Consider the following 27,583-nt stretch of genomic DNA (forward strand, 5'->3'; position numbering starts at 1 on the left):
ATTTTTCAAAAAACCCATGAATTGATTAAAAATTTTGCAGGCAACTCTTTAATAGTAATAGGAATCTATAATAACAAATACAACATGCTAGCATTATTAAATATTTAGTCTATACATCCTTAATTACACGGACAGATAAAATGTATCGTTAGGAACTTAATTGATTAATAGATCAAATTGTGTATTCAATCTCTGAAATCCACTGATTTTATAATGAACGTGCTAGGATTTTTTGGGTTGTTTAAAAGTTATCCTTCGCAATATTGTAAACTATGGATACGAGGTTTAATGAAAAATGTTAGAAATCTCTTGGAAACGGTCTAATCGTACGCGAAATGTTCAACGGTGAATCGATGGAAAAGCATGCAAGTTCGATTTAATCGAATCGAATCGGTCGGCTGAGTCACGCGGATGACTCGGCCTCTCTTTTACGCTCGCGTACGAATAGAGTAAGGATCCTCGGTACAAAAGGCGCAGCGATACGAGTGCTTCACCTGAGTCTCGAGTTTCTCTCTCTCGGGTGGGCGAGTCGAGTGCAAATGTCGAGGAGTCGAAGGTAACGAGGGAGCGAAAAGAAGAAAAGAAACGAAGAAGGCTCTCTCTCCTTTCTCGCCTCTTCTCGATCGCTGATGCTCTCTTCTCTCGCGTCATCAGCAACCTTCGTCTCGGCGAGAAAACGAAAGTGCCGCGCGTAATCCTCGCGAATAACGAGCCTCGTCTCCGCGAACCTCATCACGGAGGATTAAACCGTATAAGTATCCCTTCGGTTGTGAAAAGGTTGCGTGACTAACGATTAAAATAGTTACTCGTTTGCTAACAATTCCCAAATGAAACACTGTTTACGGGGTTAAGGGAAGTTCGATGGTTCGACGATTCACGTGAAACGTTTCTATTTTTGTGCGATCTTATGGAAAAATTTGATAAACGATAACAATTTCGTTGTTCTCGGTTCTTCGGAAATCGCGTTACCGCGTTTCAACCGAGCAGCGCACAAACAGAGAAAGAAGAGCAAGACAAAAGGTAACCAAGCATAAAAACAAAAAGCCAAGCTCTGATAGTCAGCCATTCGCAAAGAACGTTCGATCGCGCTCTCTCCCTCTCTCTCTCTCTCTCTCCCGTTCTTTGTCGATGCTCGGCGGCAACACAGTTAACAGGTTGCGTGAGAGAGTGGCAGCAGCTACCTCCTCGAACGAAAAACGAGATACGATTCTAGGCAGTGACGGTGGTGGTGATGCATTGTCGAGAGAGTCTCATCAAGGTAACACGCTCTGAAATCCATAGGCTTCCCAAGTCTTCTCGCGTTGAGCCAGTAGCGATAGCTTAGATCCACAGCTGTAGCTGTTGGAGTGATTCCACCAGAGGAAGATAACCAGTTTCATTTTGTAAGACGTAAACCGTTTAATCGAACCCCGCTTTTGGAACAACCGATTTCATCGGTTCGACTCTAATCAATGATGAATTCGCGTCGCGTTAATCGTACTCGTTGATACGCCAAGGGTCGATTAGCGAGTCGCATAGATACACTCGAGGGGAACGAGTCGTGCATATAAACAGCATGAAACGGAATCGGTGCGGCTGTTTCGGTTCAGTTACCGGTTCGCGAAACCTTCGAATCCATGCTACGCTCTCACAGAAGAGAGGAGAACATCAAAAGATATCGATATAGCCGATAACGAGCGAGAGCACTCGCAGTACGCGCGTGCTCACGCTACTCGTTCATAAAGCGCCGCATGCGACAGGGTCCACGTTTTTTTTATCCAGAAATATCGGTTCTACGCGAGTTCTTTTTTCGATTCGTAGTGGCGGCGCGGCGTCCCCCTTTTCCGTGGCTGTAGAAAGCCACGCGTACATTGCTACTTCAACGATATCGATGATTCAAAGGCAGCACGCTGGAAACCGATGAAAACCGCATTTCGAAAAGGAACCGCGGTCTACGATTTTAACCCGCCTTCGCTTTCATTTCGTTTCGTTTCGACCCATTCGTCTCGTCGAGGTTTCCAGCCAAAATTATTCCTTTTCGATTGTTATTCGACCGCGCGTGAAACCAAAACGAAAGGTATATATCTCTATCTCGGTTTTTGAATTTCCAAAACGTTAAAATTTCATCCACACGTTTGCGATTCCTTCAGGAAGTTATTATTATACTGAGCACTTTTCGTAATCGATTGAACAAAGACTTTTTTTAAACCACTCGGTTTAAGAGCGTCGTTGCACGGAATTGAACGTAGAAACGAATCAGGGAATATAACTGCATACCTGAATATTTCGGTAATATAATCCACGCTATCGTGGACTTTCATTTTTCCAAAGCTCGTTTTAATTCGCTGCATCGTGATTATATCTTGGGAACGTTGGCAAGTGCGTTATTATATAAGAGAGAAAGAGAGAGTCGCGCATTTGAATATTCGAGCAAGCAGCAGGTTCGAAACGAAATTGTTCGTTTCATACCTAAGCGTGTAACTATCGTGAAGAGGGAAAAAGGCGCGCGAGGAACGACTTCGTGCTAGACTGCTACACCGTGGCGAAGTTCGATCATGCTTCAACGGGTAGCATCCTTTGTTTAAAATCATCCTGGTTCGGCCGCGGCTGGCTTCGTGGGATTATATCTGCTTGAGCGATCAAGCATCTGAGAATCATCTTGGAACAAATGCTTGGCCGTCGATGTGAATCTTGGCCCTTTCTCCAACAGACCCCTCCTTCCCGTGCCTGGTTCCTTGTTTCTCCGTCCATTCCCGCTTCGTTCTCTTCGGTCCGTCGTAGTTACCGGCACCGAGGAGAGATTACTGAAGAGTGACAGCCTTATGGGACTTTGTATTATACGAAAAAGTCAGAAATTTTTAATGCCCTCTAGAATATATCGCCTTCGAAGTAAGAAATAGAAAGCAAAACACTCGTCGGTACTGAATAGTTGCCAGATACAAGAAAGGTCACATGCAATTTCCTTCTAACTCCACTCGTTAAGGAATAATTGGCGATGAGCGAACTACGTAATCGATTAGTCCTGAAGTTAATGTTCCTTGTCATAATCCTGAATTTGAGATAGAAGAAAATTGTATACGATCTTTCTTTGATTTCTGTATAAAAAAATTTTCGCTAGCGTCAATTGTTAATTACTAAATAAAATTGGTAATTGCAAAAGCTTTTTCTTCGTTTGTTATACTATCACTGTCATTCTTTAGTGTAGTATCTCTACGGTGTTACGAGATGATTCGTCGAGCATTAATTAATTTGTTATTGGTGAGTTAAGCGTCTATACATATAGAAGCGCACAGTCTGTAAAATTGTACGCGGTCGGATGCCTTTAACCAGCACAGGAAATCGAGTCTGATTATTTTTAATTTTCTCTTACCCGTCGGGGTTGGGAACCTACGTATTGTGTTCGGAAATTTTCCGGTTGGAGTGATTCGGGCTCATACGTCGCGTCTGATAACTATAAAACCAATAAACAATTTCCCACGATTACACGCGGATAACAAACAATACACATTATGAAAGTATTGGGAAAGTTTTTAATAACTTTTCACGGCTAGAGAATGATCAAATTTTTCCAAACTCGATATGTTTTATAATCTCGCGATTTATCGTACGCTTTTTTATTATTCATTCGTCGACCGAAACGGGCAGGAAAACAAATCTACCGATTAATAATGATGACGCGTGGGAAATATATGTTTGAAATAATTCTCTATCGTACGGCTGACTCGAATAACTCTTTTCTCTCTTTCTCTCTATCCTCTGTTCGTATTGCTCTTCCGATATGCCGAAGCCGATTAGTAGTCCGCGATTTATAATTTATACATGCCGAGGAGAAAAAACGAAAATCCTGGGAAGTAATATCGCCCGTCGAATATATTTCACTGTCATTTTATAACCTTTTGACCGCCGGCTATGCGCAACGTTCGTTCGACTTATTTTCTATAATTTCGTAATATTATCGCATTTTATTTAAATCCATTCGTGTGCCAGCTGCGCTTATTCATAAATATTTAAAACGGTGAATCGATGGAAAATAAAATTCTTTTACTAACGAACTGAAACTAATAAATCTTCTCGGTCGATGTACTCGGAAATGACGGTTCATCAAAGGGAAGAATGGATACGGAGAAAAGCTCAGAAATTCCATTCGACGAATAGTAAAAGAATATCACGAAGTATGAAATATCAAACGATAGACGAATATCGGTTTGTTGCGTTTCCGAGTAGTATTTGTTTTGGAAATCAATGAAACCCTATTATCGCGTCGGTGTTTGGTGAAGTTAATGTTCGCCATTTCTATGCGTACGCGCTTAAGCACGCGTTACACATGGCTTGAAATGCGATATATTTACGTTTCTCCTTCTAAAAGCTATTCGTCGACTACTGTTTGCTTTTCCAATACGATGGAAAGGAATCAAAAACCAAAGTGGCTGCAGGCTGCTCTTTCTCCACGGAGATTGTTTGGATTAACACCGACGTTTAACATTTCTTTTTCTCCATCTCTGTTACTTTTTCTTCTCTCACGTCGTCGACGACGTAGCAGTCCTAACTTAAACATCGTCTCCAAATGAAACAATTCGATGGTGCGTGTGCGAATAGTTTATCTATTACATGTATATGTGAGTAGCTCTCTTGATGATATAATTCGACGGCATTTGATCAGTTTACGACAAGGCATCGATTATACAAATCGTTGTTTAATTGCGCATCGGTCGCGTCGGGTATCGGTAAACGAGCGATTCGCTGCATTTAATTAAGTTTAGCCGGGACAAATATATTTGTTTGCTATCGGACACTGACCCACCAGTTAATACACGTAGAGAGGAACTCGGCAACGTAACGCGATATCCTCTTCGTGGTCATAGGATACGCTAACCGGGCAATATTTACGCGGCGAGAACCAAGCCGCCGTGCCTCATGCCAATTGCTCAATAGCCTTAATTCGCTTAATCGAATAAGTTCTCGTTCCCGTAATCACGACGCATTTTTCTGAGATTTATGCCCGAGATCGAGCTTTCTTCCTCCCCGCTTGACAGCGAATATCGCGAGGTTACGACCGATTTAGCGGGAAGTTCGTGTGGAAACGTTTACGAAATGGGAATCCATTTAAGCCAACAGGTACGTAGTAACGGGGGAAGCCCGCAAAATTGGCGAAGTTTTCGCGGCCGCTTGACGCGAATGCCTCGATTATATTATAATTATTTTGATTCGGCATTACACGCTCCGCGGCTCGTTTGAGTCCACTTACCGGCCACTCGTTCACTGTTAATTTAATTTAAATCAATTCGGCAGACCGCGAGCACCGTTTTGACCCGCTGACCGACGGACGGTCATTCCGCCCTCGCGCGTTTCATACACTATGGATCGTTCGAATAACGAACAAAACGAATCGTTGAACAACGGCTGTACTATGGCTAGGCAATGGATTTTTAAACAGTTGAAAACCAGCTATCGATACGTCATCTATTTTTATACGTGCAGTCGGTCGTTTTATAAATGCATGACGTGCGCGGTTTAATTATGATTCTAAATATATTTCGTTACGTTTTTCACCGTGGCTCGTAACATGCGTTTGCGCTTGAGGTATATCGGTTATTCGTTCTCGGCTGAAGCTTTCCTATATTTTCCGCGGGATTTATACGCGCCCTTTTACCGTCGAATAAATTATGCAGAAGTCGAACGTACGTGCCTAGATTCCGGAATCGAATATCAGGAAATAATCAAGAATGAATTATTTATTGGGTCGTGCGCCCCGTCCGTCGTCGCGTCGCGTCGCGTCGGACGGTTAGAGAACGAGACCAATCCGAGAGACGAGGACGGGATATCGGGATGAGAAAGAGTTTGAGAAACCGAGATGCCGGGAAAAGCGAGGAGGAAACGAGAGGATAATGGGAAAGGAGACGGACAACCGAGTCGGCCTGGCGAGCGGAACGACGAAATAAGGATAGCTAATGAGGAACACGGGAGATGGAAGACGGAACAGGAAAACGCGAAACGAATGGAACGGCGGCAAACAGCGGGCAAAGACGACGCGACGTTCGACGGTTATTATTACGCGCAATCTCTTCCTCCGAATCGCAACATTTTCGCTGCCGATATTTCATCCACCGTTCGCGAATCCCATTATTTTCAATTGCTTCTCACGTCGACGCGGACCTTTCCCAAGCCCCTGATCCTCTCCAGCCATCCCCGGCGTTTGCGTTTTAATCGCCGCCACCGATATCGAATAATTTCACGACTTCTGTCTTTTGAATAGAAATTAGTCTTTCCATGCAACCAGAGACCTATTACTCTTTCAGTCCCGACGAATTCTGTGTAGTAATCGTCGAGCGACGTTGGTCACAGACCATTTTCTTGGAGATAATTTCGAGAAAATTCCGAGCTACCGTCGTAGACGTTAGATTACTTTAATCTCGACAGGCCGCGGCGGAAAAAATTGATCATCGGTTTCGTTTCGTTTCGTTCGCGGCGAGAGAGCCTGCTTTGTCTCGCGACGACGAGGCGGCGGCGGCGGCGGCGGCGAGGGCAGGGACAGGGGCTCTTCTCTCGAGATCTGTTTGCGTTACGGAACACAGATTCCTGGTAGCGTTAAATTATGGAGCTTTTCTCTCGCTCTCTCGTTAACGCGACACAGCCTTCTGTTTGAGACGGATAAACCTCCGCTCGGCAAACGTTCGTTTCTCGTTTTATCTCCCGGCAATTTCCGGGACGTATCGTTTTCTTTCGGTGTACACATTGATTCGTTTGTTTTCCTTTTTCCGGTTACACACCATTCCGCGTATGCGCGCGATTCCTCACCAATTTACGCGATTTCTGCTAGTTTCCCTCTGTCGCGCGGCGTCCCAGTGTTTTCCAATTTTCAAGTCTGGTTGGTTAACTCCGACCGATGAAAAAAGTCGATTGCGGTTTGCAAGGCAAAAGTCGAGGCGCGCCTTTTCATAATTATACTCGTTCTCGTCTAGGTCAGCAATGTGTGCATTCATTATAGAAAGCAAAACGCGTTCGAGGATTAAAAGCTATGAAGTTTAATAATTGTAAACGGCGAATATACAAATCCGCTTTAACGAAGAATGAAACAGTCTGGGGGTAGACTGAACGTTAAAATCTGCAGATACGGATAGAATTATCCGAGTATCAAGCGGATAAGAACCGAGACCTCGTTACACTTTACGGTTATCCCGACTCGCGGATTTCTAAGGTAATCGAGTGTCTTTTTTTGCACCCTATTTTACGCAACGAAAAAGGCCAGTGTTCAGCGAACTGTGAACGGCCGAGAAAACGTTCCAAAAGCGTTTTAGCATCGGTGATTAACATCGAGAAATCAAGAAAATCGAATAAAGCGAGCAGTAAAAACGATTAGCTCGTAAGAGATCAGCGCATTATACGCGCACCTCTTTTATTTCTCGTCTAATGGAATTAACGTATTCATCGCGGTTGGATTTACATATTCTTTTTTTAACGAAACCCGATATGTTAATTTCGAGGTTCTCTTGGCTTACGTAAAACTTGCAACTTCCCTCGTTTTCACTGGGGCGCGAGCAATCGATGGCCAGACTCTTTTCCCGTAAATACGGAGAAAACAAGCCAGAAGTGGCGAAAAGGAAGAAAACGTGGAAAAACGTGGGCAAAGAAAAGAGGGTGACCTTTCGCGCATCAAAAAACACTCGCCGTTAACGACGCGGACGCGAGAAGAATTTTAATCTCGGCCGAGTATGGCAGGAGGAAACGCGGAAGAAGAAAACGTCCGTCCGCGTGGCACAGTTTTGCCCGGCGCGCGCGGCAGCGTTCGCGATAAATTTTCTGATTTACCAGAACTCGTTTTACCCGCTTGGTACACGAGGCCCCTCCCCCCTATTCTTTTCTCCTGTCTCCTCGCTTCCTCATTTTCCGGCGGGCTGTTATTCTTCTTCGCGCTGCTCGCTCTCCTCTCTCCGCTCGTTCCTCCCGAAATGTTCCTGTTCCAGTTACGCGTTTCCGGCCTTTTCTGCGCGCGCTAGATATACACGTCCAACCTCCTCTCCAGCGTGCCAAGAATAGTCACTCCCGGCGCGTAATCACGTGTGCGCCGCCACTTCTGCTGAAACAGTTTTAACTCCCGGCAGACTTGAATGGAGAGACGACCAGTCAGCCAAGCCAGCCGTGTGTCGCGCGCCGCGATCTTGCGTCGTGTCTGTCTCGCACGTGCACACGCCTCGGCTTCCCCTACACCTTTGCCTTCGCCCGTCTCGTTGAACGCGATATTTTACCCGTATAATCATTCACGCGCACGACCTCGTATGTTACCGAGGTAAGACATGTACCGTTCCGCTCTCCCAGCCTTTCCTAAAGGAGGAAGTCTCCAATCGTTTGGTCTATTTTTAGGAAAATCTCGATGATCGAAATCTGCCGAACGAACTCGATTGAAATATTGTATACTTGTTGTTAGCTCGTTGGATCAGGTATCCGTCTAGACTGATATCGATCCGGGTTCTGACGATAAATTCGGATTTCTTCGAAAATTCAATAGCCCTGTCCGATAGCGCAAACGTATCGAATTCATTTCGTTTATAATCCGTGCCGCGTGTTGTTCATGTTAATTGCGCGGAAGCATAATGATAATAATTGGCGACGCCGCGTTACGGCATACGCTCGTGCATCGCATTATGTACACCGCGTATAAATAATTTCCAGACTCTCGATAACTGCCCGCGAAATATCGAACGAAAACACGTAGAGAGAGAGAGAGACCCGCTGTAGTTTTCAATCTATCGGGTGCAGTACTGTTCAGCCGACGTAACAACGTTACGATCCATAGCGAAGTACCCAGCTTTGTCCTCCCCACCGGCATCATTTTTAACGAAGAGACATGCCAGCTAATATTATCGTAAATACATATATTTGGATAATTAATATTCGTTCTCTAATTGACGTTTACCGCGAATGCGTAATAACTGGGAATCTAAAGGAAATAAACGCAAATATTTGGATATTGGCAATTACGTTGCTCGTAACGCGAATGTAAACGCGTTACCCGATATCTTTAATTAAATTAGGATCAAGTTACTCGGTCTGCGATGCACACGAACGTCACAGTCTCGCTCTGTGAGGAAGAAAATTGTGAATGTTCTTTGAGAAATGTTCGTCCGACCGCAAGTACGTGCCCCGTGCGACGCGATATTCCACGTTCCTCAGAAACGTGGCCAGATTTCGTTGAGAAAAAGAGAGCGAGAGAGGAAGAGAGGAGAGAGAAGGAGACGCGATGCCGTGACCTCAGCCGTGTCTGGCAAGCCCTTAATCTCCTCGATTATTTCGTTTGGGGATGCCGCCAACAGATGGTGGGTTCGGGAAGCGGAGAATCAATTTCAAGGAATCAGCCCCGAGGCTCTCCGCGTTTCTCTGCGAGAATCGAAACGCGCGGAGAGGAAGAGAGTGCGGCAACATTGAAAATTGCTCGGATCTCGGTAATTATACGGTTCTGGGCTGCCTTCTGCCGGGGCAACGTTTGCCCGAAAATCTTGTAAATCCAGGAATACGCGTCAATTATCATAATTTTGCGCAAACTGCAAAGGAACAGTGTTGCGTTATCCTCGCTGCCCGTTTAGCCGATTCCATTCCATCGCCGAATGGCCGTTTTTCGGCTCCTATCATTACCGATACGACTACAAATTTCCTTTATCCAATCTCGAATGGATCAGGGACCCCATGATCCACGCGTAACGCTCGTTCTTGTGAGACCATCATCGAATCGTTCTATTCGGTATGCATGCAAAGTATAGCGTAAAACATTTTGGAAGGGATAATAACCGATAAGAGTTTTCGCTTGAAACGAGACGAACAATTCGACGGAGTAACAGTTCCACGGTTTACGCTGTAAAGAACTTGGGATGTTTGCTCGTCGTAGTTCTTTGCGAACGACGGCGAACGCTTAAAGACAATGCAACCGTGAGTGACGTGCATGCGAGGTCCGATAATTGATTAAATTTACCATGAAATCCATTTCCTTGTCGCCGTTAATGCGTACGTCTTGATAGAGACCGGCTGTCTCGCGAGAGATTTTCAAAGAACAATGCCTCCCCGTCATTGTAAATTGTCATCGGAATAAAGCGAGACGAAGGGAGGGAGTGAATTTGAGTGACGCGGAGTCGTCGAGTGCGTTCACGCGAAATTAACAATCGTTTACAATCGTCCGTTTGTAAAGCGGCTCGAAAATTCGCGTGCCACGGGCCGGGCGCGGCGTGTATAAATACACGCGACACCCCGGCTGTGTGGATGGCCGTCCCGCCCTTCAGTAACGTCGTTTTCGCTACTAATTTCGGCGCGGCACATTTCGTATAGCGGTAACTGCATAGCACGCGTTCGTATCTACACGCGTGTGTAAACTATTTTTTGTCAGACGGGAGGAATGTTTCGTGACAAAAAGTTATCTTTACCGTGACACTTAACGGCAGGGGGACAGAAATGTGTGTCTGGGTCGGGCTCGTAATTCACGCGGCTCTTATCTACAGCGATCGCTTCTCCAAATTTGATTTAAAGCCGACAGCGGGAATGGGATCGCGTAAGCTCGATTTGTTTCACGTTTTTGATTAATTCGGATAATAAAGCCTGGTCGAAACTTGAGACACTCGAGAAAAAGAGTCACGGTCGCGACGTTTATTCCAGTTAACCATTTGTACACGTCGTAACCTGATCTATACCAATTTTTTCCGGACTCGGTAACGGTTCCCCGAGGAATAAAGTGAGAAACGCGCGTAAATAACGCTAAAAGCGTTCGCGACCTGTGTGTAATTAACGAAAACGAAAAACAGTTTCAAGCGCAGCAACTTAAACGCGGTAACGAACGTTGAGAGGTTCCCTATGGAATTCCACGAAAGCGCCGCGCCATACGGACAGGAGTTACGAACGCCTGTCGTGGAAACTTGTTTTTCTTCCTTTTTTCTTGCCTCTCGAGCCGGGGTGGGTTACCAGTAATTGGAGCCCAGCGAGACGGTACTGTCCGATGGAATTGCCACGTTCGACTTTTCTTCGTTACCGGAACTTGGAATCTATCGTTCAGTCTCGAGTGGAGTCGTCTGCGAACATCCGACCATCTCACTCTCGAGCTTCCGCTTTTGAATATTCCAAGAAACACTTTGTCTTGTTTCGTCGATTAGGATTTTAACCAAAATTTTTTTTATGTAATATCGAGTATAAATTATAAATGGATTTCTATTTGTATCCATGCACGCGCTGGGACTATAAAGGGTGATCCACTCGATCGATTTACTCCGTTCTTTTTTCCTCTTTCATTTTTTTTTTTTTTTATTTCTTTCGCTCCTCTTTATTGAACCGGGTCGGCGACTGGCCGAGTTCGATGGATGTTCAGTTTTAATATTGATCACACCCGGAACAATATCCCCTGGTGAAGTTAGAAAAAAAATTCTCCAACTCTCACGGAAACAGATTTTATTCAGACCCTCGAATAAAAGTGGTGTCGGCCGAGCCAGTGGTCGGGGGCTGGGTGTGGATTTGAATAGAACCCCCGAGAATTGGTGTAACGATTTTTCCGATTGTATTCTCGCGGATACTACTACCACGTTTCACTCCCGTTTTCTCTTTCTCTCGCGGCAGCTACCTATATTCGTCAGTTTAGACGCGCGGAGGAAATAATTAGGGACGGGAATAATTGTGTGCGATTGCGACAACCGAGTTTTAAAACTGCGTTTCAAAGTTGCATGCCACGGCGGCACCGCGGAAGATTAAAGTTAGGGAGGTTAATAAATTGCCGAGGCATTTGAATTTCAAATGGGCGTAATTAAAAATTTCGACCGCCACCGGTGCCGGGACGTGGGAGAGGGGAAAAAGTAGATAGGGACCACCGTTTTGGATTACGTCCCAATCTCTTTAAAATTCGTCTGCCTGCCGAGCGGAAAAGTTGCCAAACTTTGTAACCTTGCCGCGTTTCATTAGGGAACCGATAGGCTGAACCTCCTCTTCCTTGTTTTTATTAATTCGTCCCGTCGTTTTAGGAAGAGCGTATAGAACGATACGTCGTTGTTCTTTTTCTTTTACGTCGCGTTTCGAGTGTCACGAACACGGCACAGAACCTGGGGTTGATAGACAGAATTCTCGATGAAACGAATGGACGCGTGACTGTTTCACCGAATCGTTTCTCTGTTTTCAGCGAGCGTTGTTTAATCCTCGCCTTTCATAACGTACGTGATGTCGATCCGATGGACCGAGCCAATCCAATCTCGACGTCTTATAAATCCGAGTTTACGAACGCTCTCTTAAATAGAAGCGCGTACTTTCAGGCGAATAAAATTAAGATAGGCTACATTATTCCACCTGTAGTTACATTTGTGGATTAAACTTTTTACTTTTTCTGCAACCGGAGCTTTTGTGATTAATGAACATTCCGTTTCTTTATCTCCACTTTGAATACCGAACTCGAAGCTATTTCAAAGACTGCAGTCTCTCTCACCGGCGCGCAGCAATTTCTTCATCAATCGCACTTGTCGATCCGAAATGCGTCTTCCGTAAACTTCTAACTCTCGTCTCGCTCGGTTGCGTGTACAATCCCGCTGGAAGGATGCCCCGATACAGATTCGCGTTCATCTCCGCGGGTATTATTTATTCAGTCAATCTTGCGGAAGAAGCGAGCCAAACGAACTTTTCCCTCCCCTTTTTTCGCCGTCTCCATGAATGATTTATGAACGAGAAATACCGCTACGGGCTTCCCCGCGAATCCTTTTTTTTTTCTCTTTAGATGCCTCCTCTCTCCCATTGCGTGCGGCCGCGAGGAGAACTTTCGCAAAGTTTCTCGCCGTTTTGTATTTCCATAATGAAATCGCATCGTCGTCTTCGCGCCTCTCCGACATGTCCTAGCGGCTTTGCCAGGAAACCACTTTAATATCCGAAATAATCCGTTCGACACACGATTAGAACATTCGATTCTTAATTGAAAAGAAACTGGTCAACGAATATCTAGGAAAGCTTTAAAACGAAACATGGGCCGGTATTCAGAGTCGTTGCTTATTCTTAAGATCGTTTTAAGAATTTGCTATCCCTGTCTATCCCATATTTCCAGTCCTTGTCTCGTACAGGGAACAGGGACTTAAGCAAATGCTTAAGACGATCTTAAGAATAAGCAACGACTCTGAATACCGGCCATGGAAATTTAGGCTGACGCCAGTAGCCCGGACCTTACTTTTGGTTCGCCCGTTGTCCTGCAACGCGTTAACGACGAACACCTGTTGTTTCATTTCTTCCGCATTATCCCTGAAACCATCGTTCCCGTAACGATATCAGAAGGTGCTGCTGTTTTTCATGACACGTGACCGTTGTTTATGTACCTCACTTTAAAGTCATTTACGTGGCATTCTTCGTTTCGGATTATCCTGTCTGTCGAGATATCGTACCCGCGGATGTGAAGCAACGTGGACATCGGAGACGTATCTCGTTTTTCTACCGGTCGTACGCAAAACCTCGAGAAACGTTACGCGCGGCATTATTGTTCCCTCATCCGTTTCCTCGAAGGTGGCTATTATTCACGGTCGAATAATCTCGTCGGAGTCGATTGCCGGGCCACACAAACGCGGTATTCATATTCTCCGCCTGGAGAAGAAAAAATTGCGTCCACGTAACGGACATAAAAACGTAAACACGTCTGGCGATAAGACGCTTCGTCTCTTTCGCTCTCGCGAGTACAACCGATTCGTTATTCCGGCAGTCGAAACGCGAGTAGAGTTTACGGTTTTGTGCAACGATAGGAGGTATAGGCTCGCTGGGGAAGCGGGGGCAGGTTCCTTTTTCGGAGAAGCGTTTAACTCGAAACAGAGGCCGTCGCAACGCGAGCGTGTGTGTTCGTAAACGAGGGAACCCTCGGATCGTATGCACGACTGACCTTTCGGAGTCTTTTGGCCCTTTCGCGATTTTTGTCCTCGGACGCATCGGAACGAGAAAATACTATTCCGGTCCACGTACGGGGGCAAGCTCGCGTGAAATTGCGCGGCCGTCGGCTTCCGAGAAAGGGACACCCTCGCAAGGCTGCTGCGGTACGCGTAAGTCGTTACACGAGGATAGTAACGTTCGATAAACAGCTTTGCCGAAATGAACATTTATGTCTGCCGTCGCGACGGGCACGTTGCAAGGAGGACGATATAGGAAACCGTGGGTGAACGCGATGATTGCCATGGGCCCCGACGAGTCCGAGCTTCCAGGTTTAACGACTTTTTCCCACACGCGTTCTCGTCGGTAATAAAAACGGTGGTGGCCCGTATGACGTTATACGTACGTGGCCTACGAAGCCATTGACCTGAGTATTTTTAGATACGCGTTTCTGCTAAATCTATTATGCATCGCGTTATTTAAGGCGTTCAGTGTCCGGACGACTCCCTGCCTTTACGAACAATCCACTCTGCTATTATATTATTTAAACGGTTCATCGTACATCGAACGCAGCGCCAGACTCTACCACTTAATTTTCATTCGTTAAATGACGCGACATTTCCATACGGTTAAACGAACCGTCCTTTCATTTGCACTTGAACGGGACGCGGTGAACGCGATCCGTCAGCTACCGAAACGAAATTTTTCTTTCCCTATTGTTACACGTAACTCGTGACGCGGTCGGGAACGTTCGTTCACGTAGGTAGCTCGTTTATATTTAAATGAACGGTTGATTCGATATCGCGACGAGACGCGTGCGCTTCGGTCCTACCCGTCCCGGGATGCGTGAACACGTGAAACGGTCCCGTGACTGGAGACTGTTATCGAATACGAAAGCGGAATACCGAGTCGACGGAATACCCGACGAGATCGGAATATTTCTTTATCGCGTTCCATCCTACGTTTCTTTTACCCTCGACCGCTGCGTGTCACGCGCATCGTAAATAACGCGTGTAATTACCCCCGACGCGTCGCAAACTTTACCCTTCGGACTAAAATATTCGAGGCGCGACGCGCACAAAAACGAGAGCCGCGCTTATGCAAATTAACAGCCGGTGAATTTTACGCCGCCTCGATTATCATCTGGCGGGCATGTCGTTGCTTCACCCCGCGTTTACGAGCAAGCGGGGACCGAATGCGATTTGTCGTAAAAATGATCAGGCTCGCTCATTAGCGCTACCGACTAAACGCCGAAGGGGAAACGCGTTTATGGGAGAATTTTCATAAGGATCGCAAACGAAATTTCCTTGATCCGAACATATTTTCCCACGTTCGACTCGATCGAGTATACCAACGGCCAACGTTATTCTATTTCCAGATTACGGCGATGCACGGGTGCTTTCTCGATGGCTCATAGCGGCACGCTTCTAATTAGCGATATTATCCCATTTCGCTTATTAGAAGCCGTAAAAACATGAAGATCGATCTCGTCCGGTTCCACTTTACCTAGGACGGGCCACGCTTCCAGTCTAGATTCTCGTAAGTAGATATTAATTATTATTACCAGGCTGTTGAGTTTTATGCAATATTCATAATATCAATTCGTTTGGTAGACGGAATAGTTTTACACTTTAAACGCAGCATTTGATTGAGTTTTCTTCTATGCATAAAACTCGCGTCTATCTGTTGTTACACACAAATGTTAGCATCGCGTTGTCTATTTTGTACTTTACAAAACCGGGCAATAATGGATTTTTCCACTTACGACGGGTTGATAAACCTGGATAATATAATCCTGTAAAAACAGCGTAGCTCTCGGGACGAGGCAATAATTGCGGGATCGGCGGTCGTCTATCGCGTATCGTTAAATCGATCGGCGTTCGTCGGTCGTAAACGCCACCTTTAAACGCGTCGGCGCTAATTTATCGCCCGCTGTTATTTACCACCGATCGAGTGTTAAAATCACAATGGAGATTTGTCCATTGCCCGGTTCGGCGTTATCCTTTTTCGATTTACGAGACCGCCGGTTGTTTTCACGTCAGTCCCGTCGAATTTTGCGCTCGGTTTCCCGCTTATCGCGGCTCGGCAAAGTCCCGGCGATGATCTCGGCGCTGTTTTTTCGCGGGATCACTCGGTAGACCGTTAACGAGATTAACGGGGCGACGGGAAAGGGGCGGAGAGAAGACAGATGGGGAGTGAGAGATTTTTGAACACCGCGTGCCTCGCGAGGTTTATTGATTGTCCCGCTTGCATTTCATGAATTATTTATCGCGGAGCGATCGCACAGTCGCCGCGGTCGAATTTGATATTTCAATAAATTTTCATAAAAACGAGCTCCCGTCGCGATCGTCGCGCGGCTCTCGACGCCGAGAGGGAGGAGCGGCGGTGGTCTCTCGTTTGGGACGCGTGATCGAAATATATAATATGCAGAAGAGAAGTTCGATTTATCGCGAGACGGAACCCGGAAGGCGGCTGCGCGCGAGGCTTACGCTTCTGGACGAATCAAACTTTCATCCTCCCGGTCGCTCGCAGCCGATCGAACCGAACGGGGCAAAGGACAACTCCGGAAAATCCTGGAGACGGAATCTGGAATGAAATGAAATTTTTCGGTCCCCAAGGATCCCGAGAAAACCCGAGTGCCTCTATTTGCTTAAGCTCTCGCGGACGGCTCCTCCTTTTCCACCTCGAAACTGGGAAATTTGTCATATCTAGACCGCGGATTTTCATGCGAAATAAGACATTCGTCCCAGTCGGTTAAGAACAAAAGGTAGCGTATTGCGATACGTATTTTCTTTTTCACCTCATCAAGTCTTCGTATAAACGCGTAAAATCCGCTTTCAAACTGGCTTTCTCTTATATCTGATTTTCGGGGAGAAATGAAACGCACGAACGAAAATTAAACGGTGGGAAGAGTGGAATTTCCCGCGATGAATAACGTCTATCAATTTGTTATACTAATTTAGCGTGAATCGTCGGGGATTCGTGGCGTTACCCGTGAACCGCCGATGACCCAAATTACCGTGTAACGATGCGTCGGATTAACGTCGTCCCATCTACCGGTGCTAAGACGGTCCCTAGATTCTAATTAGTCGTAAAATTGGAAAGAAAATGAGAAGGAGAATTTATTAACGGTTATTAACCATTTAAACGGGTAAAAAAGTGTTTAAGTTGGTGTTAAGAACGAGGAGAAATGGGATCTACTATTAGGTTTCGGATCGACTACCGATATAAACTAATTGCGTTCGCGAGTTAAAACTATCATCGTTCACGGTTGTTTATGCATACGGTAGAAAATTGCATGAAAAATTCATAGTCTCACTCTGGCGTGCGTAAACCAACTTCTATATCATTTTTCCCTTTCTCTTTTTTAATTTGAACTTTACCGAAGAGAGCACGGAAAACACGCTACGTGCCTCTGCTTTTTTCTTTTTTTCTCAATGAGCGCGCTGGCAAAGGAATAGTCGCTGAAACGGTAACGAAGAGAGAGAGAGATAGAAGGAGGATAATCGCCGGACTGAAAAATACAAGTTTTTAATTAAATTGCATCGAAAGGCTTGTTCCGCGCGGAACGAGAGCGTGGGCGCGAACGTGATCGCGTTCGCGGCCGATAGCTCTGTTTGTCGAACACTCTGCACTCCGCGCGCTCGTCGAAAAGAGCGGAATTAAATCGGGGCTCGGGATAATCGAGGCCATAGATCGAATAATGTTTCGCGCAGCCAGGGATTCGTTTTGCGTAAAAAAGGGAGGGGAAAAAGCCCGGCCGGAGTTCGATGCCGCGAACGTTGTTTGCCCGCAACTTCGGTCAAAGCGAAACATTTTTGCGTTTAGCCGCAGATAAAAATTATAACGACGCTGTTTTTATTCGAAAGTCGCGTTGTTTCTCCGATTCCCACGTCCGCAACGGCCTTAACCGGGAGAAGGGTAATCGTGCTATAAAAACAGGAAAAAATAGGCAGGTAGTACGTGCGCGAGTGGACGGACACGTAAGCACATGCGCAACAGATATACCAGCGATTCCATTTACGGGACTCGTTAGCGCTCGAACCGTGCACGAATGATAATTAGCTTGGCCCGTACAAAGCCTGCCTTCTCTGTCTTCCCTTCTCCCTCTCCCTTGTGTCTCTCTTTCTCTTTGGATGCGTTCGGTGTTCTCTCGTAATAAGGGCCGCTGAGGGGAAAAGCCGGGTTTCCTTTCCGTGTCGAGGTCGTCGGTCCATTCTTCTTCTCCGACTCGGTGCCGCGTGGAAATCGGAACGCTGTTCGGAGCTTCGAATTCATTTGTCTCGGGGGCGACTCGTCACAACCCTTTTTTCGTTCTCCCGCTGGCATAGTTTCGTTCTCCCGCAGACATCTGTTCAAGACCTCTTATTCTGGGTGCCAATTTTTCTCTTCAAGCTTCGGTTTCGACGCGTAGTCCCCTTCGACGATGAGCAAGAATTTCCTTTGCTAGCGGGAGATAAATTCTGGAGAACAATTGACAGACCCGGTAGGGGAAGCTGAGCCCGTTGAGAGTAGCTCGTTCGGGGTAAAAAACTCGATGTACGCGCGTTAAACGTGCGAAGGGTGAGTCGAAATTAATTCGTCCGTACGCGGTATCAATTTTCGAGTATCATCGCCGCGATTCCGAGCGGCAATATCAATTGCGTGGCTCTCCTTGTCGGACAATACCAGCGCGGTACAACTCGCCGCGAGACAGGAGGGGACCTTTTAATTAGCGCGGAACAGAAGTAGTCGCGAGCAATAACGGAAAACTAAATGCACAACGGCGCGTATATAACGGGCCTTTTTACCATCCGGTTCTACCGTATCGCGATTCCCCTCGCAACCCACTCGAGGGAATCCATGGATTTTTTTTTTTTTTCAAATCAAGTCGCTCTTTCGTTCGGTCGAACGCGCGGTTTCAATTCCTGGTATCCAAAGTGAACGCGCGAAAGGTCGATCAGAGACGACAGTCGTCGTGGAAAAGTTTCAAGGAAGATCGAGGCGATGAGGTTCGAGATCCGCGTCCAGCTACGGTGCCGGCATGAAAAACAAGCTGCGGGCGATAGGCCAAGGTATGCGACCGAGACGGGCAGGTGAACGTCGATGAGAATCCATTTATAGATAAGCACGATAGGGGACACCTACACCTGAAGAAACGACGAAACGTGACGAAGTACAAAGAGAATTATCGAAGGGAGCGACGAGCTTCCACGACCATTTAGGAAATAAGGAACGGAGAGGTTCTCGATTATTCAGCATCGAGATTCGCGATCGACTCCTCCTTTCGCCGCTCGTTATATATCTTGGTTCTAACCGCGTTCACAGAGACTCTGATTCTTCGAAACGAGGAGAGGGATAGAAGAAACGGGCGAAGACGGATGGGAAGAGAGAAAAGGCGCGTCTCAGGTATATACCACCCTCGCCAATTAACCGCCCCTCTTCGTCCCGAGTCACGAATCGCTGAACGTAAGGGAGCGCGCATCGGATATGAAAGAGATAGGAGAGACGAACTGCGAACGCGGCAGACGCGCGGGGACAAATCCGTGTAATTGGTATTAAACAAAGGGTAGAGGAATGGAACGGGAATGAAAGGTCGTTAAGTTTTGTACTTTGTGAGCGGAGCTTTTTTGTTCCACATGAATTATCCGTAGTTTCAATTCTGAAGATCAACGAGAAGAAGAAGAAGAAATCTGCGTGGAATATTCGGAAAAAAGATTTATCCGTAAGAACGCGTTTCTCGTAAGATTTCATTTGAAAAGATGAAAGCGATCGCTATGTATTCGCTCTCGGGTAAGACGGAGGCGAGGAGCACTCGACGAAATCGGCGACGAATCGATTCTCTGTTTCCGTCGGTTCGAGGCACTCGAGATATCGATACTTTGACAACGGACCGACTCGGTTCGCGAGTTCAATTGCTTCTTTTTATCATTAATTATCGTTTCACCGTGGCGAAAAGGAGGGAGAGAGAGAGAGAGGGCGTTATGAAAAGCACTCGAAACGCGGAATTCCCTGCGGAGCACCGGCACAAAGATCCAACCCCTCTTACTGTTTCTCTCTTCGTTTGATCGTTTACTCGTCGTTTTCGCATCGCCTATCGGCAATTGTTTCGACAAACTCGGGGTGGAGCGTTTTTTCTTTGTACTCTGTACTATAACTCTATACCGTTGCTTGCCACCGCATCTCTCCGATTTAATCCCTCCGTGTAAATACAACGTGCAACTCTTTTTAAGCCGCGCTTACGCGCTTTACATATTTTACCGCCTCGCGCAAACACGGGAAAACGAATCGCTCTTCTTCTCGCGCAAAAGAAGATCCCCGATAACACCTGTTCCTCGAACCGCGTTTGACTTCGGATAAGGAACGATGCAACGTCGGGTGCATATTTCGCGCGCTTGAAAAGTTCGAAGTTCGCTTTTTAACGAGCTTAAGACCTCGCTCGGTTAACGAGTAACGATTTACCGTGTTCTTCGCCATATGGCAGCCACCGCGAGAGCACGTGTGCGTTTACGTACGCTCGGATAGGCGTGTACAAATGATCCGTCCGCGAACGTGTACCGAACAAATCAACGACCCTCGGCGTGCGGCACTAATACGATCGGGTCTAACAAAGCTGGCGGCCACTAAATTTTCTTAACTCGCGATTCGCGAGAAGAACACAGAGGTTCGGTCAACGAGTACCAGCATGAATGATTCGTTTTCTCCGGGAGTCGATCGCGTTTCGTGGGACGACTCACTCAAGGGAGATGAACCCTGGTTTGGCTCGACACTGGCCTAGCCTAGCCAACTGTATTTACATGAGAGATTTACGATACGCCGCTACCGATCCCCTACACGTACACACGGTGTACGTTCTCGGTGCATTAACGGCGGAGAACGTCGCGAGCAGCGAAGAGAAGCGACTAGCTTGACCTTTGGACCCAGGTTCCTTTCCCTCGACCGCATCTCCCCGAAGACCTCGTCGCGCCAGGTTACGTTCTCCCTCTTACGTTTTTCATCGATCCCACGGGTGTACCGTTTGTGTTTCTCTCTCCGGAATCAGCTTGCAAAAAAGTACCAATTCTAATGACAGTTGCAAATTAAATGGCACGTCTTTCGGAAATATCGAGATGGTTCGTCCGATTAATTCGATGAACTCGTGGACGACGCGCATTTCGCAGCGTGGAACCGAGGCGAAAAAACTGACAGGCACGGATTAATATTATTGGAGCGATAAGCGAGCGGAGCATCCAGGTGCCATTACGCGACGAGCGCGCGTGCCTCGTCTGTCAGCCATCCATCGATCACTCCCGTAATCATCTCTGAACAACAAATACCGATTCCATCGAGTGCATCGAAAACTGGTACTTATACTACTCTCGTTAACGATTCGTTTTCTGCGTTAAGTCAACAATACGAGTTTAGATATTTTCTATGTCTGTGTTTATCGGACGGTGTCTGGTCAAAAATACCCCTCGCGATTGAAGGTAGTACTCGAAACTCTGGCTTCGCTTCCTGCCTTTAATTTCAAAGAGCGCAATCATTTTCGTTTTTCAATAACTGAACACTCGATGACTACCCCATCGGGAGGGTTTCTGCACGAGAAAACGCGGTGTTCAATGCGAAGGACCTATGGGCACTGGGCACTAATAACGATACGCGACCATCAAAGCGTTAGATCCTCGGCCGGGCCATTGAGTCGCAAAAAAAGGAAATAAAGTAAAGGCGAGCAATTAAAAGCCAACGAGTCCACTCGTCCCTCTCTCTCTCTCTCTCTCTCTCTCTCTCTCTCTCTCTCTCTCTCTCTCTTCGACCCCCTTCTTGTTCTCCCTTTTCGAACCTTTGCATCATCGTCCAATCAAGGTAGTCACGTTTCTACCGTCCATCCGTTCGTTTAACGTCGACGAGCGCGTGTGCGAGAGCGTATATGGACAAGCTGGCTCCTCGTGCGCGTTTGCGTATATACGAGCCGACTGGATCCTTTCCTTGTTAGGAGTCATTTCAAACATTTGCCGTATCACGATCATTCCGAACCGTTTCTTGCTGACTAAACCTAGAGACGTTCCTCTTCGAGGAACTGGCTCCGGTTTGTTACGGGAATTAATTTATAGACGATGAACCATCGCATTTCCTTTCTTAACCTCTGACACCGGAACCACCAAAGTGGACAGAATTATTATCGAATCATCCGATCGCAGTGTCAATAATTTTTTCTACCTCCGAAAAGTATGCCTGCCTACTTCTTCTAAATAGGGGCCCTAATGAACCTACCGATTGTGACATCGGAAAGTAGCAAAAAAGGCGGCAGAAATTTATTCGAGACAGAATTGGAATTCTTTCGTCCATCGACCAAATGATCCCAGACAACAATGGGTCCAATATCGCTGGACGTCTACGCGGAACCGCGTGACTCGTGAACGATATGACTCCACGGTTTCCATACAGAAGCATCTAAAAGAGAAAAAGAAAGAACGTCCCCCACGCACGATTCAGGCTCATTCAAAACGGTTACGCGTTGCGTCGCACAAAGATGTCCCGATGCGGGAGATAAAAAAAGCAACGGGAGTACCAGGGACGTTCTTTGAAAGGTGAGGTACACCGCGACGTGCCACCTAGAAGGCAGGTTTGCGCGTTCCGAAGCTTCTTCTGAAAACAGGACGGACATAACTATCCCGATGATGATCGAAAATCGAAACGTCATTCCCGTCGAGTCTAGAATCCTGATGAACGTCTCATCCAACCTAACTTACCCGGACGTTGCTTGAATTCGTCGAAGGAACTTCAGGTATTTTTATAAATGGAAAGAGACAATTCGAAGAATACGACGTAGTAAAAAAGGGGATTCTTTTATTGTTATACATCAAACGTGAGGTTTATCATTCCTGTAGATTCAGTCACGAAATTTGCGGTCGAGATGTTCTTGTGTACGCTTTAATCTTCGTTCTCCGTGACAAGTTCAATTCTTGGTATTAGGAAACCTTTTTATTCCTTCTAGAATTAGCTATTCGTTCACGTTTTCTGTTTGGAACGAACATGTTCTGAGTTCCTCTATGCGGCATGCGTCATCCCTCACCGATTCCCTGCGCGCATTCTGCATCTATTTCCTTTTCTCCGTTTTTCCTCGGATTATCCCGCGGTGAGGTACCTCGCGCGTCGCTCGCGGGCCTCTCCGCTCGTTGAATATCAAACGAGGTATCCACGCAGGTGAAAGTACAGAGGGAAAGATAGAAGGAGAAGAGGTATTCTCCTCGCCTTAGTCATCCTAGACTTATTGTTGAACCGTCGGCAGCGTAGAGGAGAGTACATAGGCAGAGAGAACAATACCGCCATGCGTCACGCGACGCTTGGACGTCTGCCGTGAATGCGGAGAATAATTATCGTTGTTTGCGCTTCGTTTTCCTGTCCGTCGTTCATATTTTTCGGGCTTAATTGATGCGCCGGTAATGGGACTCGCGGTTGCCCGCCCCCGCGTATCGATGGGATGGTAAATGCGCCGACCAACGCGTCCATAAATCTCGGGACATTTGCGGAGTACTTGCAAAAAAAAATCTGACAATATTTCGAATTGGTATAACCGACAGAAATCATTTTTAATTGAACGATCACAAACGAGTTCAGATGACGTGTACGTCAATCTATTCGTTTGGCTGTAATTTTTCGTACTTTAGAGTGAATCGAATTCCGTGGCAGAAATTGCAAGGATTGTGAATTCATCGATGAAATCGAAATTGCAACCACTGCTCGCGTTACGGTAACTTCACTTCCGTGCCTCTGCATCTGTGTTTCGTCTTTACTCGGTTTTCCACGAACGGAACAGACAGAACGGACGGACGTCAAACCGCGAGGGCCCCTCCAAGAAATTAAAACTCTCTTCCCGTTTCGCTTTCTCTCTCTCTCTCTCTCTCTCTCTCTCTCTCTCTCTCACGACGATACAACGGAAATACCCCGAGCTGTTGCCCCTATCAAAGTTGTTGCGCTAAAACCAAAAGGAAACCTGGGAAACGGGAAAGACGGATAGACACTTTGCCCTGCGGTGCTGACCCGTTCCCTCGAGTAGCTACGCGAGACGTAGCGAGACGTAGATCGCGAGGGCACCACGATATTTCAAGACGGTGCAAGAACGTTGAACGATACATTACATTATATGAAAATTAATTGCTTCGTAAAAAATGTACTTGGACGCGTATAATATCTTCCGCGGCTACGACGTTACAGTCCGGAATAGTCTCGGTATTCTCGAGGAAGTCGGACGCGGTGATTGATACGTCAAAATCCGCGATTTCGGGGAGACAAAACTAATTAGAGGCAGGGAGCGTAGACTCCGTATAATATAGCAGCGAAGAGAACGCGGCAAAGGAGAAAGAACGGAGGAACGACGAGAAGAGGAGAATCCCCCAGAGGAATTTAACGCATGGATGAAGCCATACATACCACCATGGATACGTACTTGGATACTCGTACCAGCGTACATACATACATACATACGTATACCTGTCTCCCTACATAACGCAAAGTAAATAAGGTTTCCCTTTTTCTTCCTATCCGCTGTCTCTTTCGAGTTGCATCCGTCTTCGTTCGCCGTCGTTCGGTCAGGTTGTTCGTCTCCGTTAGCCCGAAGCTAGTTTTCAAACTTTTAAGCGGATTTCGTCTCGCCTGTATAAGGAGCGAGGGATGTATAGGCAGGACCAGACGGATACTGGCTCTCGTGTAAAATTGGGCATTATTCCCGGGCGAGCTACGAGCGTATTGCCAACGCGATCAGGTATGCGGCGACACGCGAGTGCACATCTAGGTGCACACGGTTCTTCTGCGTCCGAAAGATACCGTGGCGGACCGCATCCGCTCGTTCCCGTCGATACGACTTAACGCTGCGAGCGGTTTCCGGGCTTTCCTCGCTCAAACGATCGTCCTACACGGAAGAATGCGCAATACGCGGCGGCGTTATTTAGTTATTGCAGCATAAGCTGTCGGAGCCGGCCGACTGAATAATAGATCGAGCGCGCTCGCGAAGACAGGATTAAATATTTACCGAGCCCGTTCCCCAGCGGTTTTTACGCGGATTCTGGGATTAAGACCTTCCTCGAATTTCGTTACCGTCGGCGCAATAACGCGTCTCCTCGGGACCGAGTCATACTCCTGAATGTCCATCAAAAAGTCTGACAAATACTTCCGACTTAATATTTCAATTGGCAGATCGTAAAAAATCTTCGTCTGCTGGTTGTCTCGTTTAAAGTATCATTAAATTTAGAAGTTACAATACGTTCAACGTCTGGATAAAACGTAAGGATTGTCTTGCTTGTTTCAAGTAGAATCTGAAAAAGGGGAAATACAAAAGCAAAGGCTTCGCGGCTGCGCGAAGTTTCCCAGGCTTTCCTTTATCCTTTATACCACCGAGGGTGTAGGCGGACGTTCATCGCGCGGTTTTCGCGCCTCGATCTCGAATCGGGATCAGTGGAGAATCAAGGGCGGCCGTAACAGTCGGACGGTCAATTGGGCGCTCGGTTTCCCACAGATTCCGATCCCTCTGAACCGTAAATCTACCTTCGCTCTCTCGCACACTATCGTGCGTGCGAGCCGGACGGAGGAACAGAGGCGAGAGTAAGAAGAGCAAAGTGACGGGGCAAAAAGAAACGAAGCGACGACGTTGAACAACAAGGCGCGGAAACAAAGCCGGCTGGAATAGAATGAGAAGAAGATCGAGTCGGAGCTCTCGGAGAGGAGGTTCTACTTAGAACGGATAAATCGGCTGGCGAGATACGAGCATTGAACGGCTGAACAATTAACGAATCCCCTTGCGTGTATCGCCGAATACCGGAAGCTTTCGCTCGTACATATTCGTCGATGATACTAGTTTCGTGGAATCGATGAAATTTGAGTCACTGAATTTTATTGAAAATTCGTAGCAGCCGGCTAATTTTTGTTCCGCTCCTCTTCGGAAAGCGAGAGAGAAACGCAGGGACGATCGCGTCGAAGAAAGAAAAGAGGAAGGAGAGTCATTTGGAAGAGCGGGAACGGCGGCCACGGTGCCTTGAATGCCTGAGCGCGCATCCCACAACAGTTTGCGAAAATTACTGCTGTCATTTGCCGTCGGCTTTGTTCTTACTCCGTGACAGTGTTGGTGCGCCCCTGTACACACCTACATTGGCGGGCGCACGTACACAGTGTCAGGCGTGGTATTATTGCGAGCGAGCATGCTCGAAGCAATTTCCGATCCGCCTTCCTCGCTCTATCCCTATCCGCCGCCTTCTCTCTTACCCCCTGAACCACTTCCTCCGTGTCCATCCTATCCCCCCCGTCCTCCCTCGCGAATGCATCCGCGCGCGCGCTCGTCCCAATCGGTTGTATTTGCACTTAATTGCTTCCACTAAGGTATTATTACGGCGCGTTTAAAAGTACGCGGCGGTCTTTTGCATAGGAAGCGAAACAGGGCTTTCATTGCTATGCCGCGGTAGATATCGGAACGAGAGTAGGCGTCGAGTACTCCCCGTGTCACCTGTAGTGGTACGATCGAGTACCAGCGGACGAGCAGATTCGAACTTTGATTGAATTCCAACCGTTGTTTACGAGCAGTCCCTTCACCAACGCATTCTTTATCCGAACAGCAAAATTTCCACGTCGTACTTAACTCGGATCACCGAATATTCAATTACGCGGAGAGAACGGCAGAAAATAGAGAGCCTTTTTAGTTTTCATTATAATTGTATTTATTCCAACGGGAGATCGTGGACCTGAATTTTCTTTTATCCGGGCGAATTGGGAAAGCCGACAGGTCTCCCGTAATCGGTTTCGAAAACGCGGCACCCTTCGGCAACGCGTTTTCGCCGGGAGCTAAACGGTAATTAAATCGGGGCCGAGGGGAGTTACGAAATTACTCGAAATCGTCGTTAACGGATTTCACGATTTTATTTATCCAGCGTATCAACGCGTCGTAATTAACGCGGCTATCGAGCGCGAGGTCCACAAAAGTAACTCGCCCCGTTTTATACCGCGTCCAGCCCCGATGAAATATCCCTGACGGCCGTCTCCCGGTTGTAAAGCGTTTAATCGAGCCGCGCCGCGCTGCAAACCCGGCGACCGAGACGGATTCGATTAAAATTTGAAAATCCCGCTCGCGTTTCCGGTTGACAGTGGCAAATTTCCCGCGACCACCGTCCAACACGTCACCGATGCGACGGATGAAATCGAGACGAGATTTCACGCTGTCGCTCCGGCTGTCTCTCCAAATTGATTAACTTAATTAACGCGTTATTATACGCAGTGCAATCGTTCGATTAAAACGTTTTCGCATTCCTGTAACGATTTTTAAACGTAGAACGTGCATCGAGCAGAATCACTGATGGATCGCATCGTATTTTCAACTGGACGTATCGTACACGGTAGGACATATTGTAGTTCGACGTACTACCGACTGAGTATACGTCTTATGAGAAATTATAGAGGATTATAGGCGTCGCGCCGACCCTCGTTAGTTACGTAACAGCCTACATATGCGTGTAGCTCTCGGACGGTGAATAGGACGATTGTCATCGATCAGGAATTTCATTAGCGCGTCGCTTCTGTCACGTGACCATCAAAGGGATCTCTGAAACGCGTCGTCGAATTAAAAACGATGACATTTCATCGTTCCATGGATTGGCGCATATTTTCCTCTGTAGAAACATCGGATCGACTGCGCGGTGAGAGATCGATTCCGCGTTGCTCGTACGCACGCATACGAATAAGAGTCGGCCTCACAGAGAAACTGTAATGGAACACTTGAAGCGGATTTTCAGCGGGTCGCAGTTAAAACAGCGACGACAGCTTT

At 46.9% G+C, this 27,583-nt stretch overlaps 1 protein-coding gene across 2 annotated transcripts in view; it reads left to right on the forward strand.

Annotated features, from left to right (window-relative positions):
• The window catches only part of LOC108629505 (uncharacterized), an 86,403-nt gene that overhangs the window by 20,268 nt on the left and 38,552 nt on the right, over nt 1–27,583 (forward strand). For both annotated transcript variants that reach the window (XM_018032230.2, XM_018032231.2), the window contains exon 2: nt 15,200–15,360. The gene's annotated coding sequence lies outside the window, so the exon portion shown is untranslated. The remainder of the gene's footprint in view (nt 1–15,199; nt 15,361–27,583) is intronic.

Source organism: Ceratina calcarata, unplaced genomic scaffold (genome assembly GCF_001652005.2).
Source record: "Ceratina calcarata isolate Rehan_Ccalc_2016 unplaced genomic scaffold, ASM165200v1 scaffold569.2, whole genome shotgun sequence".
Taxonomy (NCBI): domain Eukaryota; kingdom Metazoa; phylum Arthropoda; class Insecta; order Hymenoptera; family Apidae; genus Ceratina; species Ceratina calcarata.